This window comes from Ambystoma mexicanum, chromosome 5p, assembly GCF_040938575.1.
Source record: "Ambystoma mexicanum isolate Mex_15411 chromosome 5p, UKY_AmexF1_1, whole genome shotgun sequence".
In the NCBI taxonomy this organism is placed as follows: domain Eukaryota; kingdom Metazoa; phylum Chordata; class Amphibia; order Caudata; family Ambystomatidae; genus Ambystoma; species Ambystoma mexicanum.
The window spans coordinates 740,327,140-740,342,473 of NC_090930.1; the positions used below are offsets into that span (position 1 = coordinate 740,327,140).

Genomic DNA, 15,334 nt, shown 5'->3' on the forward strand with positions numbered 1-15,334 from the left:
GAAGGTATCAGTTTGAGATGAAAAATAGAACGAAGAACACACTTTTCTTAATTCACAAAAGGCCTGAGGTGTATAAATACTGTTTGTACCGACCAAGGGCCCATTCGTGAATGTACTTACTTTAGTTGGATCATACCTTTCTTCAAAGAAGACATCCACAATAAACGATAAGGGAAAGGTTCGACTGATGGTAAACTCTTACAGAGATTTGAATGCAAATTATTGGATTCAACCTCCAGGGTGCTACCATTACACCATGGGTCTTTCACACCACAGAAAGTGGTGGGTTTCATTGTGGCCAAAGAGCGTCATCCATGGAAAATCTTTCTTTTTTCAAATGCACCCAGGGAATAATGCTATGAAAGTGGGCGACACAGCAGCGTCATTGCTATTAAAACAAGACACTGAGAGGAAAACAAACACAGTAATTCCCAAGGTCCCACCGAGATTTGAACTCAGATCGCTGGATTCAGAGTCCAGAGTGCTAACCATTACACCATGGAACCTACATACTTAGTGACATGATGAACGTCATTGCAGCAAAAAAAGAGCCTTTTAGAGAATGTATGCAATATTCTTTTATCTTATGCCTCCAGAGGAAGAATCCTATCCAAATGAGCTGTAAAGCAAAGAGTTTGCTATTGCGCAACAACCAACTAAACAGTTCCACATTTGCATAATATCCGTGGGCTAGGAATATGAGTTTGTTAAAATGATGCATGAGATCTCGATTCTCATTTCTGTTACAACTCTGTCAGGTTGCACCAGCAAGGGGCCCATGGTGTAATGGTTAGCAAAGAACATTACTGAAGGGCCCCTCGGCCAGCCAGAAAGCCAAAATGGAGAGAACGGGCATGAACTGGTTGTGAATGAGCTTCAAAATGCGTTCACGGGTAATTGAACTGGTGATCTCCTCAGTTTATACACCTGGAACTCCTGTCAATAGCAACAGTCGGCAGCTGGGTTGCCAGACATTTCGTCAAAAAAAATTTGTCGACAGGACAATTGGTCGAAACCATTTGGTCGAAAACCAAATGGTCGAATTGCTTTGTTTTTTATTTTCACATTTTTTTTTGGGGGGGGGTTTGGGGGGGTCCCCCCAACCCCCTTTTTTTCTAAAAAACCCTTTTTTTCCCTAAACTACAACCTAAAAAATATATATATAAATAAATAAAAAAAACGACCATTTGGCTTTCGACCAAATTACGTCGACCAAATGTCTTTCGACGAAATGTCTTTCGACGAAATGTCCGGACAGCGGCAGCTGGTCTGTGTCAGTAATGGCAATTTGATTTTGCCATTTTCACAACTCCCTAATAAATGAACAAAATGTTCCATTTGTAGGCACAGTTACATGCTATGGTATGTATACCATGCTTAATAACCACCATAGGAGGCTCAGAGCACCATCCGAATTCTTACGTACAAAACATGTAAGGAAATAATCAGATCTTTTGCTCTGCAGGAGTCAGGCTTCTTTAAAGCCTGACAAAGTGGCAGAGTGCCATTGTAAACTGAGGCATGATGAAACCATGCCCAAGAACCCAGGCAGGTTAAACCCTTCCACTCATGCCCCTAGGCCCCGAACGGCCAGGTTCTATAGACAGGGCAGCTGGCATGGATTATGGACACTTTTAACATAGGGTGGTTTTTCAACCTTATCTCCTCTGGGAGCAAAGCGCTGGACAGGGTTTCCTGTACGTTTTTGAGGTTCGCATGGATCTATGTGTGGATGTTTCTTGGTGTGAAAAGCATGACACCTTTTGGGGTGACACCAGGCTCTTCTGGGAGTTAATTTGCATAATCTCTACTTTCTATTTTATGTGACATGGGCTGCAGTTACATTGTTCTGTTAATAGAGGGCAACACACAGGTCATAGTTCCAAACATGGGTGCACAGTCTGCTTGCTAGCTTACATTTACAGTTCTATTTGGGATTCACCGCCTTTTCATAAACTGAGTACTCTTCCGGAGTATTTCTAACTTATGTAGGTGTTTTGGGGGTGTTACGTGCCTTTGTATGACTGCTGCAAACCACTTGATATTAGACATTGATTGGAAACGACATAAAAAATCCTGACACATATTGTAAGCGGACATAAAATGACCTATATTAGCTAATATAAGTAAACAGACATCACTCCCCCCTCCCCACAAAAAGGGATGTATGCGTACACAAAAAATAAAAATGAAAAACAAGCAACTACTGCAGTTAAAATCTAAAAATGTAAATTCAGTTACATGATCATGACTCGGAAGGGGAAGTTAAAAAGTAAAAAAACACACGGTAGGAGAGAGGTTAGCTTTACATGCCATGAGGGAGGAAGAGGTCTTCCAAGCACTGTTGTGTATGTTGGTCAATCCCTCTGAAACGCAAAAGGGATGTGCACATAGAAATCAAAGCAGAGTCATCCAGAGAGACTATTTAATTCTTTTTTTTTCAAATTCTCAAAAGGAAGCTGCTATCAAATTGAACTATTCATCACAGCCACTGCTAGGAAATCTATGTGCATAAAATGACAATACACCCAAAGGAAAACAAAATATAGCTATAACATGGCAGATTACTAAATTCAGAGTCCAGCCTACTAACCATTAGACCATGGAACCTAAATACTTCCGCAAATGCTGAACTTCATTATGCCAAAACAGAGGCAGTCAGAAACAATATTTAATATTGCTTAATCATATGCCTCAAGAGGAAGAATTTGATCTACATGCTCTATAAAGCACAGAGATTGCTATAGCACAACGTCAATCGACAACATCGCTGTGTTTGTATGATATCAGTCAATTGGGACTATGAATCTGTAAAAATTGTAAATGTGCTCTATATTACCATTTCTGATTCAACGCTCTCAGGTGCATCTTGCAAGGGTTCCATGGTGTAATGGTTAGCACTTTGGACTTTGAATCCAACGATCCGAGTTCAAGTCTCGGTGGGACCGTTATCTTGCTCTTACACTCCATTTTCTAATTTCTCAAATTACAATTCAACAGAGTTAATATTCAGAAGTTCAGTCGACTCTCTCTGCACGACATTACATTTAAATGCACTTTGGTGCCTGATACCAATACAGTGATGCAACTACATATCGTTAATGTACAATCCCTAAGGTCAATCAGAGTGGGCACCCAGATATCTCTCAGAAACATTTTCCACAGATGAATAATGTCCAACCTTAACTCTATGAAAAGAAAAATGTACACACTATGTGCAGTAGATTCTCTGCTCACTGGAACATGCAGAAACAACATTGATGTGAAAAGATTGGAAAAAGCCCTATTTTATTAACATTAAAAAATGTTATACAATTATTTTGGTGAATCATATTCACTTTCACAATCATTCCTATGTTTCAAGCAATTTGATGGTCTTATTAAATGTGTAAAAAATGTAATTCTTTGAGTTGACAAACTGTATGGAGAGCAAACTTTTTATAACTTACAAGAGTTATGAGTTCTAGAAAGTAGTGCATTTACTGATCAAGTGCCCTTGTTTAAATGTACTTACTTTATTTGGATCACACCTTTCTCGAAAGAAGAAATAAACTCTAAATTATCAGGAAACAATTCAACTGATTTTAGGGGCCTCCTGGGCTTTCAATGCAAATCGCTGAGATCAAAAGCCAGTTTAATAGCCATTATACCTTGGAGCTTTGGAGATATGAGAGTGGGCAGTTTCTTTGTGGCAAAAGAGAGTCATCCCCAGAAACTATTAATATTCTTTGGTCAAAGAAGACTGCCATCAAAGTGGGCTGTAAAGCAAAGCTATTGCTGTTATATCTATCTGCAAATGAAAGGCAACTCTAAAAGAGAAGCAGCCCCAAGGTCCCACCGAGACTTGAACTCGGATCGCTGGATTCAGAGTCCAGAGTGCTAACCATTACACCATGGAACCCACATATTCAGTAGCATGATGCACTTCATTCTGGAAAAACAGAGCACATCAGAGAAATATGTAATATTCCTATATCATTAGACTCCAGAGGAAGAATTTGATCCAAATGAGACATGAAGCCAATACTTTGCGATTGCACAGCATCCAACAGCAACAGTGCTGCTTCGATATAATATCAGTAAACGGTTACTATAGGTCAGTAAAAATCTTGACTGTGCCCTATATTCTCATTGCCCTTATGAAGCTCTGCTCAACAAGGGTTCCATGGTGTAATGGTTAGCACTTTGGACTTTGAATCCAGCGATCCGAGTTCAAGTCTCGGTGGAACCTCTCTCTTGCTCTAACACACTTTGTCTCCTTGTTGTCTTAAATTATAGGCCAAAGATAGTAATATTCATAAGGTTAGTGGTGTAGGGTATTCATTTTCGCTCTCACTCTCTGGCATAACTTTTCATAAAAATCCACTTTTGTGCCTAGCACCTTAACCTTTATGCATTTTTTTTAAATGTATGAACAGTGAGGTCATTCTGAGTCGATGGGCAGATCTGCATCGGAAACATACATAAAAGATTTGAAATTTTCAAACTTAACTCAATGTTAAGAAACATGCTCAATCTGTGACCCTATGGATTCTCTTTTTACTTGAAGATGCAGCAACAACATTAATAATACCATTTTGGGAAAAGCAGCTCTATTGTATCGCCATTCTCTTTCAAAATTGTTAAAGGGTTAATCCTATGAAAAGCGACCACATTCAGAATCAATGATATTAATCAAGCGTCTTAACAGCCTTTACATGTTTGTAAAATGAAGGTATCAGTTTGAGATGAAAAATAGAACGAAGAACACACTTTTCTTAATTCACAAAAGGCCTGAGGTGTATAAATACTGTTTGTACCGACCAAGGGCCCATTCGTGAATGTACTTACTTTAGTTGGATCATACCTTTCTTCAAAGAAGACATCCACAATAAACGATAAGGGAAAGGTTCGACTGATGGTAAACTCTTACAGAGATTTGAATGCAAATTATTGGATTCAACCTCCAGGGTGCTACCATTACACCATGGGTCTTTCACGCCACAGAAAGTGGTGGGTTTCATTGTGGCTAAAGAGCTTCATCCATGGAAAATCTTTCTTTTTTCAAATGCACCCAGGGAATAATGCTATGAAAGTGGGCGACACAGTAGCGTCATTGCTATTAAAACAAGACACTGAGAGGAAAACAAACACAGTAATTCCCAAGGTCCCGCCGAGATTTGAACTCGGATCGCTGGATTCATAGTCCAGAGTGCTAACCATTACACCATGGAACCTACATACTTAGTGACATGATGAACGTCATTGCAGCAAAAAAAGAGCCTTTTAGAGAATGTATGCAATATTCTTTTATCTTATGCCTCCAGAGGAAGAATCCTATCCAAATGAGCTGTAAAGCAAAGAGTTTGCTATTGCGCAACAACCAACTAAACAGTTCCACATTTGCATAATATCCGTGGGCTAGGAATATGAGTTTGTTAAAATGATGCATGAGATCTCGATTCTCATTTCTGTTACAACTCTGTCAGGTTGCACCAGCAAGGGGCCCATGGTGTAATGGTTAGCAAAGAACATTACTGAAGGGCCCCTCGGCCAGCCAGAAAGCCAAAATGGAGAGAACGGGCATGAACTGGTTGTGAATGAGCTTCAAAATGCGTTCACAGGTAATTGAACTGGTGATCTCCTCAGTTTATACACCTGGAACTCCTGTCAATAGCAACAGTCGGCAGCTGGGTTGCCAGACATTTAGTCGAAAAAAATTTGTCGACAGGACAATTGGTCGAAACCATTTGGTCGAAAACCAAATGGTCGAATTGCTTTGTTTTTTATTTTCACATTTTTTTTTGGGGGGGGGTTTGGGGGGGTCCCCCCAACCCCCTTTTTTTCTAAAAAACCCTTTTTTTCCCTAAACTACAACCTAAAAAATATATATATAAATAAATAAAAAAACCGACCATTTGGCTTTCGACCAAATTACGTCGACCAAATGTCTTTCGACGAAATGTCTTTCGACGAAATGTCCGGACAGCGGCAGCTGGTCTGTGTCAGTAATGGCAATTTGATTTTGCCATTTTCACAACTCCCTAATAAATGAACAAAATGTTCCATTTGTAGGCACAGTTACATGCTATGGTATGTATACCATGCTTAATAACCACCATAGGAGGCTCAGAGCACCATCCGCATTCTTACGTACAAAACATGTAAGGACATAATCAGATCTTTTGCTCTGCAGGAGTCAGGCTTCTTTAAAGCCTGACAAAGTGGCAGAGTGCCATTGTAAACTGAGGCATGATGAAACCATGCCCAAGAACCCAGGCAGGTTAAACCCTTCCACTCATGCCCCTAGGCCCACGGCCACGAACGGCCAGGTTCTATAGACAGGGCAGCTGGCATGGATTATGGACACTTTTAACATAGGGTGGTTTTTCAACCTTATCTCCTCTGGGAGCAAAGCGCTGGACAGGGTTTCCTGTACGTTTTTGAGGTTTGCAGGGATCTATGTGTGGATGTTTCTTGGTGTGAAAAGCATGACACCTTTTGGGGTGACACCAGGCTCTTCTGGGAGTTAATTTGCATAATCTCTACTTTCTATTTTATGTGACATGGGCTGCAGTTACATCGTTCTGTTAATAGAGGGCAACACACAGGTCATAGTTCCAAAAAGGGGTGCACAGTCTGCTTGCTAGCTTACATTTACAGTTCTATTTGGGATTCACCGCCTTTTCATAAACTGAGTACTCTTCCGGAGTATTTCTAACTTATGTAGGTGTTTTGGGGGTGTTACGTGCCTTTGTATGACTGCTGCAAACCACTTGATATTAGACATTGATTGGAAACGACATAAAAAATCCTGACACATATTGTAAGCTGACATAAAATGACCTATATTAGCTAATATAAGTAAACAGACATCACTCCCCCCTCCCCACAAAAAGGGATGTATGCGTACACAAAAAATAAAAATGAAAAACAAGCAACTACTGCAGTTAAAATCTAAAAATGTAAATTCAGTTACATGATCATGACTCGGAAGGGGAAGTTAAAAAGTAAAAAAACACACGGTAGGAGAGAGGTTAGCTTTACATGCCATGAGGGAGGAAGAGGTCTTCCAAGCACTGTTGTGTATGTTGGTCAATCCCTCTGAAACGCAAAAGGGATGTGCACATAGAAATCAAAGCAGAGTCATCCAGAGAGACTATTTAATTCTTTTTTTTTCAAATTCTCAAAAGGAAGCTGCTATCAAATTGAACTATTCATCACAGCCACTGCTAGGAAATCTATGTGCATAAAATGACAATACACCCAAAGGAAAACAAAATATAGCTATAACATGTCAGATTACTAAATTCAGAGTCCAGCCTACTAACCATTAGACCATGGAACCTAAATACTTCCGCAAATGCTGAACTTCATTATGCCAAAACAGAGGCAGTCAGAAACAATATTTAATATTGCTTAATCATATGCCTCAAGAGGAAGAATTTGATCTACATGCTCTATAAAGCACAGAGATTGCTATAGCACAACGTCAATCGACAACATCGCTGTGTTTGTATGATATCAGTCAATTGGGACTATGAATCTGTAAAAATTGTAAATGTGCTCTATATTGCCATTTCTGATTCAACGCTCTCAGGTGCATCTTGCAAGGGTTCCATGGTGTAATGGTTAGCACTTTGGACTTTGAATCCAACGATCCGAGTTCAAGTCTCGGTGGGACCGTTATCTTGCTCTTACACTCCATTTTCTAATTTCTCAAATTACAATTCAACAGAGTTAATATTCAGAAGTTCAGTCGACTCTCTCTGCACGACATTACATTTAAATGCACTTTGGTGCCTGATACCAATACAGTGATGCAACTACATATCGTTAATGTACAATCCCTAAGGTCAATCAGAGTGGGCACCCAGATATCTCTCAGAAACATTTTCCACAGATGAATAATGTCCAACCTTAACTCTATGAAAAGAAAAATGTACACACTATGTGCAGTAGATTCTCTGCTCACTGGAACATGCAGAAACAACATTGATGTGAAAAGATTGGAAAAAGCCCTATTTTATTAACATTAAAAAATGTTATACAATTATTTTGGTGAATCATATTCACTTTCACAATCATTCCTATGTTTCAAGCAATTTGATGGTCTTATTAAATGTGTAAAAAATGTAATTCTTTGAGTTGACAAACTGTATGGAGAGCAAACTTTTTATAACTTACAAGTGTTATGAGTTCTAGAAAGTAGTGCATTTACTGATCAAGTGCCCTTGTTTAAATGTACTTACTTTATTTGGATCACACCTTTCTCGAAAGAAGAAATAAACTCTAAATTATCAGGAAACAATTCAACTGATTTTAGGGGCCTCCTGGGCTTTCAATGCAAATCGCTGAGATCAAAAGCCAGTTTAATAGCCATTATACCTTGGAGCTTTGGAGATATGAGAGTGGGCAGTTTCTTTGTGGCAAAAGAGAGTCATCCCCAGAAACTATAAATATTCTTTGGTCAAAGAAGACTGCCATCAAAGTGGGCTGTAAAGCAAAGCTATTGCTGTTATATCTATCTGCAAATGAAAGGCAACTCTAAAAGATAAGCAGCCCCAAGGTCCCACCGAGACTTGAACTCGGATCGCTGGATTCAGAGTCCAGAGTGCTAACCATTACACCATGGAACCCACATATTCAGTAGCATGATGCACTTCATTCTGGAAAAACAGAGCACATCAGAGAAAATATGTAATATTCCTATATCATTAGACTCCAGAGGAAGAATTTGATCCAAATGAGACATGAAGCCAATACTTTGCGATTGCACAGCATCCAGCAGCAACAGTGCTGCTTCGATATAATATCAGTAAACGGTTACTATAGGTCAGTAAAAATCTTGACTGTGCCCTATATTCTCATTGCCCTTATGAAGCTCTGCTCAACAAGGGTTCCATGGTGTAATGGTTAGCACTTTGGACTTTGAATCCAGCGATCCGAGTTCAAGTCTCGGTGGAACCTCTCTCTTGCTCTAACACACTTTGTCTCCTTGTTGTCTTAAATTATAGGCCAAAGATAGTAATATTCATAAGGTTAGTGGTGTAGGGTATTCATTTTCGCTCTCACTCTCTGGCATAACTTTTCATAAAAATCCACTTTTGTGCCTAGCACCTTAACCTTTATGCATTTTTTTTAAATGTATGAACAGTGAGGTCATTCTGAGTCGATGGGCAGATCTGCATCGGAAACATACATAAAAGATTTGAAATTTTCAAACTTAACTCAATGTTAAGAAACATGCTCAATCTGAGACCCAATGGATTCTCTTTTTACTTGAAGATGCAGCAACAACATTAATAATACCATTTTGGGAAAAGCAGCTCTATTGTATCGCCATTCTCTTTCAAAATTGTTAAAGGGTTAATCCTATGAAAAGCGACCACATTCAGAATCAATGATATTAATCAAGCGTCTTAACAGCCTTTACATGTTTGTAAAATGAAGGTATCAGTTTGAGATGAAAAATAGAACGAAGAACACACTTTTCTTAATTCACAAAAGGCCTGAGGTGTATAAATACTGTTTGTACCGACCAAGGGCCCATTCGTGAATGTACTTACTTTAGTTGGATCATACCTTTCTTCAAAGAAGACATCCACAATAAACGATAAGGGAAAGGTTCGACTGATGGTAAACTCTTACAGAGATTTGAATGCAAATTATTGGATTCAACCTCCAGGGTGCTACCATTACACCATGGGTCTTTCACACCACAGAAAGTGGTGGGTTTCATTGTGGCTAAAGAGCGTCATCCATGGAAAATCTTTCTTTTTTCAAATGCACCCAGGGAATAATGCTATGAAAGTGGGCGACACAGCAGCGTCATTGCTATTAAAACAAGACACTGAGAGGAAAACAAACACAGTAATTCCCAAGGTCCCACCGAGATTTGAACTCGGATCGCTGGATTCAGAGTCCAGGGTGCTAACCATTACACCATGGAACCTACATACTTAGTGACATGATGAACGTCATTGCAGCAAAAAAAGAGCCTTTTAGAGAATGTATGCAATATTCTTTTATCTTATGCCTCCAGAGGAAGAATCCTATCCAAATGAGCTGTAAAGCAAAGAGTTTGCTATTGCGCAACAACCAACTAAACAGTTCCACATTTGCATAATATCCGTGTGCTAGGAATATGAGTTTTTTAAAATGATGCATGAGATCTCGATTCTCATTTCTGTTACAACTCTGTCAGGTTGCACCAGCAAGGGGCCCATGGTGTAATGGTTAGCAAAGAACATTACGGAAGGGCCCCTCGGCCAGCCAGAAAGCCAAAATGGAGAGAACGGGCATGAACTGGTTGTGAATGAGCTTCAAAATGCGTTCACAGGTAATTGAACTGGTGATCTCCTCAGTTTATACACCTGGAACTCCTGTCAATAGCAACAGTCGGCAGCTGGGTTGCCAGACATTTCGTCAAAAAAAATTTGTCGACAGGACAATTGGTCGAAACCATTTGGTCGAAAACCAAATGTTCGAATTGCTTTGTTTTTTATTTTCACATTTTTTTTTGGGGGGAGGTTTGGGGGGGTCCCCCCAACCTCCTTTTTTTCTAAAAACCCCTTTTTTTCCCTAAACTACAACCTAAAAAATATATATATAAATAAATAAAAAAAACGACCATTTGGCTTTCGACCAAATTACGTCGACCAAATGTCTTTCAACGAAATGTCTTTCGACGAAATGTCCGGACAGCGGCAGCTGGTCTGTGTCAGTAATGGCAATTTGATTTTGCCATTTTCACAACTCCCTAATAAATGAACAAAATGTTCCATTTGTAGGCACAGTTACATGCTATGGTATGTATACCATGCTTAATAACCACCATAGGAGGCTCAGAGCACCATCCGCATTCTTACGTACAAAACATGTAAGGAAATAATCAGATCTTTTGCTCTGCAGGAGTCAGGCTTCTTTAAAGCCTGACAAAGTGGCAGAGTGCCATTGTAAACTGAGGCATGATGAAACCATGCCCAAGAACCCAGGCAGGTTAAACCCTTCCACTCATGCCCCTAGGCCCCGAACGGCCAGGTTCTATAGACAGGGCAGCTGGCATGGATTATGGACACTTTTAACATAGGGTGGTTTTTCAACCTTATCTCCTCTGGGAGCAAAGCGCTGGACAGGGTTTCCTGTACGTTTTTGAGGTTCGCAGGGATCTATGTGTGGATGTTTCTTGGTGTGAAAAGCATGACACCTTTTGGGGTGACACCAGGCTCTTCTGGGAGTTAATTTGCATAATCTCTACTTTCTATTTTATGTGACATGGGCTGCAGTTACATTGTTCTGTTAATAGAGGGCAACACACAGGTCATAGTTCCAAACAGGGGTGCACAGTCTGCTTGCTAGCTTACATTTACAGTTCTATTTGGGATTCACCGCCTTTTCATAAACTGAGTACTCTTCCGGAGTATTTCTAACTTATGTAGGTGTTTTGGGGGTGTTACGTGCCTTTGTATGACTGCTGCAAACCACTTGATATTAGACATTGATTGGAAACGACATAAAAAATCCTGACACATATTGTAAGCGGACATAAAATGACCTATATTAGCTAATATAAGTAAACAGACATCACTCCCCCCTCCCCACAAAAAGGGATGTATGCGTACACAAAAAATAAAAATGAAAAACAAGCAACTACTGCAGTTAAAATCTAAAAATGTAAATTCAGTTACATGATCATGACTCGGAAGGGGAAGTTAAAAAGTAAAAAAACACACGGTAGGAGAGAGGTTAGCTTTACATGCCATGAGGGAGGAAGAGGCTTCCAAGCACTGTTGTGTATGTTGGTCAATCCCTCTGAAACGCAAAAGGGATGTGCACATAGAAATCAAAGCAGAGTCATCCAGAGAGACTATTTAATTCTTTTTTTTTCAAATTCTCAAAAGGAAGCTGCTATCAAATTGAACTATTCATCACAGCCACTGCTAGGAAATCTATGTGCATAAAATGACAATACACCCAAAGGAAAACAAAATATAGCTATAACATGTCAGATTACTAAATTCAGAGTCCAGCCTACTAACCATTAGACCATGGAACCTAAGTACTTCAGCAAATGCTGAACTTCATTATGCCAAAACAGAGGCAGTCAGAAACAATATTTAATATTGCTTAATCATATGCCTCAAGAGGAAGAATTTGATCTACATGCTCTATAAAGCACAGAGATTGCTATAGCACAACGTCAATCGACAACATCGCTGTGTTTGTATGATATCAGTCAATTGGGACTATGAATCTGTAAAAATTGTAAATGTGCTCTATATTACCATTTCTGATTCAACGCTCTCAGGTGCATCTTGCAAGGGTTCCATGGTGTAATGGTTAGCACTTTGGACTTTGAATCCAACGATCCGAGTTCAAGTCTCGGTGGGACCGTTATCTTGCTCTTACACTCCATTTTCTAATTTCTCAAATTACAATTCAACAGAGTTAATATTCAGAAGTTCAGTCGACTCTCTCTGCACGACATTACATTTAAATGCACTTTGGTGCCTGATACCAATACAGTGATGCAACTACATATCGTTAATGTACAATCCCTAAGGTCAATCAGAGTGGGCACCCAGATATCTCTCAGAAACATTTTCCACAGATGAATAATGTCCAACCTTAACTCTATGAAAAGAAAAATGTACACACTATGTGCAGTAGATTCTCTGCTCACTGGAACATGCAGAAACAACATTGATGTGAAAAGATTGGAAAAAGCCCTATTTTATTAACATTAAAAAATGTTATACAATTATTTTGGTGAATCATATTCACTTTCACAATCATTCCTATGTTTCAAGCAATTTGATGGTCTTATTAAATGTGTAAAAAATGTAATTCTTTGAGTTGACAAACTGTATGGAGAGCAAACTTTTTATAACTTACAAGAGTTATGAGTTCTAGAAAGTAGTGCATTTACTGATCAAGTGCCCTTGTTTAAATGTACTTACTTTATTTGGATCACACCTTTCTCGAAAGAAGAAATAAACTCTAAATTATCAGGAAACAATTCAACTGATTTTAGGGGCCTCCTGGGCTTTCAATGCAAATCGCTGAGATCAAAAGCCAGTTTAATAGCCATTATACCTTGGAGCTTTGGAGATATGAGAGTGGGCAGTTTCTTTGTGGCAAAAGAGAGTCATCCCCAGAAACTATTAATATTCTTTGGTCAAAGAAGACTGCCATCAAAGTGGGCTGTAAAGCAAAGCTATTGCTGTTATATCTATCTGCAAATGAAAGGCAACTCTAAAAGAGAAGCAGCCCCAAGGTCCCACCGAGACTTGAACTCAGATCGCTGGATTCAGAGTCCAGAGTGCTAACCATTACACCATGGAACCCACATATTCAGTAGCATGATGCACTTCATTCTGGAAAAACAGAGCACATCAGAGAAAATATGTAATATTCCTATATCATTAGACTCCAGAGGAAGAATTTGATCCAAATGAGACATGAAGCCAATACTTTGCGATTGCACAGCATCCAACAGCAACAGTGCTGCTTCGATATAATATCAGTAAACGGTTACTATAGGTCAGTAAAAATCTTGACTGTGCCCTATATTCTCATTGCCCTTATGAAGCTCTGCTCAACAAGGGTTCCATGGTGTAATGGTTAGCACTTTGGACTTTGAATCCAGCGATCCGAGTTCAAGTCTCGGTGGAACCTCTCTCTTGCTCTAACACACTTTGTCTCCTTGTTGTCTTAAATTATAGGCCAAAGATAGTAATATTCATAAGGTTAGTGGTGTAGGGTATTCATTTTCGCTCTCACTCTCTGGCATAACTTTTCATAAAAATCCACTTTTGTGCCTAGCACCTTAACCTTTATGCATTTTTTTTAAATGTATGAACAGTGAGGTCATTCTGAGTCGATGGGCAGATCTGCATCGGAAACATACATAAAAGATTTGAAATTTTCAAACTTAACTCAATGTTAAGAAACATGCTCAATCTGTGACCCAATGGATTCTCTTTTTACTTGAAGATGCAGCAACAACATTAATAATACCATTTTGGGAAAAGCAGCTCTATTGTATCGCCATTCTCTTTCAAAATTGTTAAAGGGTTAATCCTATGAAAAGCGACCACATTCAGAATCAATGATATTAATCAAGCGTCTTAACAGCCTTTACATGTTTGTAAAATGAAGGTATCAGTTTGAGATGAAAAATAGAACGAAGAACACACTTTTCTTAATTCACAAAAGGCCTGAGGTGTATAAATACTGTTTGTACCGACCAAGGGCCCATTCGTGAATGTACTTACTTTAGTTGGATCATACCTTTCTTCAAAGAAGACATCCACAATAAACGATAAGGGAAAGGTTCGACTGATGGTAAACTCTTACAGAGATTTGAATGCAAATTATTGGATTCAACCTCCAGGGTGCTACCATTACACCATGGGTCTTTCACACCACAGAAAGTGGTGGGTTTCATTGTGGCTAAAGAGCGTCATCCATGGAAAATCTTTCTTTTTTCAAATGCACCCAGGGAATAATGCTATGAAAGTGGGTGACACAGCAGCGTCATTGCTATTAAAACAAGACACTGAGAGGAAAACAAACACAGTAATTCCCAAGGTCCCACCGAGATTTGAACTCGGATCGCTGGATTCAGAGTCCAGAGTGCTAACCATTACACCATGGAACCTACATACTTAGCGACATGATGAACGTCATTGCAGCAAAAAAAGAGCCTTTTAGAGAATGTATGCAATATTCTTTTATCTTATGCCTCCAGAGGAAGAATCCTATCCAAATGAGCTGTAAAGCAAAGAGTTTGCTATTGCGCAACAACCAACTAAACAGTTCCACATTTGCATAATATCCGTGGGCTAGGAATATGAGTTTGTTAAAATGATGCATGAGATCTCGATTCTCATTTCTGTTACAACTCTGTCAGGTTGCACCAGCAAGGGGCCCATGGTGTAATGGTTAGCAAAGAACATTACTGAAGGGCCCCTCGGCCAGCCAGAAAGCCAAAATGGAGAGAACGGGCATGAACTGGTTGTGAATGAGCTTCAAAATGCGTTCACAGGTAATTGAACTGGTGATCTCCTTAGTTTATACACCTGGAACTCCTGTCAATAGCAACAGTCGGCAGCTGGGTTGCCAGACATTTTGTCGAAAAAAATTTGTCGACAGGACAATTGGTCGAAACCATTTGGTCGAAAACCAAATGGTCGAATTGCTTTGTTTTTTATTTTCACATTTTTTTTGGGGGGGGGGGTTTGGGGGGGGTCCCCCCAACCCCCTTTTTTTCTAAAAACCCCTTTTTTTCCCTAAACTACAACCTAAAAAATATATATATAAATAAATAAAAAAAACGACCATTTGGCTT

General features: G+C 39.4%; 13 non-coding genes across 13 annotated transcripts; 6 read left to right on the top strand and 7 right to left on the bottom strand.

Annotated features, from left to right (window-relative positions):
• Nucleotides 1-434: 434 nt before the first annotated feature.
• On the bottom strand, nt 435-506 carry TRNAQ-CUG (transfer RNA glutamine (anticodon CUG)). The gene has a single exon. It is a non-coding gene; the product is annotated as a tRNA-Gln (tRNA).
• A 2,370-nt stretch (nt 507-2,876) lies between these two features.
• Nucleotides 2,877-2,948, top strand: TRNAQ-UUG (transfer RNA glutamine (anticodon UUG)). Its single transcript has one exon. It is a non-coding gene; the product is annotated as a tRNA-Gln (tRNA).
• An 881-nt stretch (nt 2,949-3,829) lies between these two features.
• TRNAQ-CUG (transfer RNA glutamine (anticodon CUG)) lies at nt 3,830-3,901 on the bottom strand. Its single transcript has one exon. It is a non-coding gene; the product is annotated as a tRNA-Gln (tRNA).
• A 258-nt stretch (nt 3,902-4,159) lies between these two features.
• Nucleotides 4,160-4,231, top strand: TRNAQ-UUG (transfer RNA glutamine (anticodon UUG)). Its single transcript has one exon. It is a non-coding gene; the product is annotated as a tRNA-Gln (tRNA).
• A 913-nt stretch (nt 4,232-5,144) lies between these two features.
• Nucleotides 5,145-5,216, bottom strand: TRNAH-AUG (transfer RNA histidin (anticodon AUG)). The gene has a single exon. It is a non-coding gene; the product is annotated as a tRNA-His (tRNA).
• A 2,377-nt stretch (nt 5,217-7,593) lies between these two features.
• Nucleotides 7,594-7,665, top strand: TRNAQ-UUG (transfer RNA glutamine (anticodon UUG)). The gene has a single exon. It is a non-coding gene; the product is annotated as a tRNA-Gln (tRNA).
• An 881-nt stretch (nt 7,666-8,546) lies between these two features.
• Nucleotides 8,547-8,618, bottom strand: TRNAQ-CUG (transfer RNA glutamine (anticodon CUG)). Its single transcript has one exon. It is a non-coding gene; the product is annotated as a tRNA-Gln (tRNA).
• A 259-nt stretch (nt 8,619-8,877) lies between these two features.
• TRNAQ-UUG (transfer RNA glutamine (anticodon UUG)) lies at nt 8,878-8,949 on the top strand. The gene has a single exon. It is a non-coding gene; the product is annotated as a tRNA-Gln (tRNA).
• A 913-nt stretch (nt 8,950-9,862) lies between these two features.
• TRNAQ-CUG (transfer RNA glutamine (anticodon CUG)) lies at nt 9,863-9,934 on the bottom strand. Its single transcript has one exon. It is a non-coding gene; the product is annotated as a tRNA-Gln (tRNA).
• A 2,369-nt stretch (nt 9,935-12,303) lies between these two features.
• On the top strand, nt 12,304-12,375 carry TRNAQ-UUG (transfer RNA glutamine (anticodon UUG)). Its single transcript has one exon. It is a non-coding gene; the product is annotated as a tRNA-Gln (tRNA).
• Nucleotides 12,376-13,256: 881 nt separating this feature from the next.
• Nucleotides 13,257-13,328, bottom strand: TRNAQ-CUG (transfer RNA glutamine (anticodon CUG)). Its single transcript has one exon. It is a non-coding gene; the product is annotated as a tRNA-Gln (tRNA).
• Nucleotides 13,329-13,587: 259 nt separating this feature from the next.
• On the top strand, nt 13,588-13,659 carry TRNAQ-UUG (transfer RNA glutamine (anticodon UUG)). The gene has a single exon. It is a non-coding gene; the product is annotated as a tRNA-Gln (tRNA).
• Nucleotides 13,660-14,572: 913 nt separating this feature from the next.
• TRNAQ-CUG (transfer RNA glutamine (anticodon CUG)) lies at nt 14,573-14,644 on the bottom strand. The gene has a single exon. It is a non-coding gene; the product is annotated as a tRNA-Gln (tRNA).
• Between the last annotated feature and the right edge of the window lie 690 nt (nt 14,645-15,334).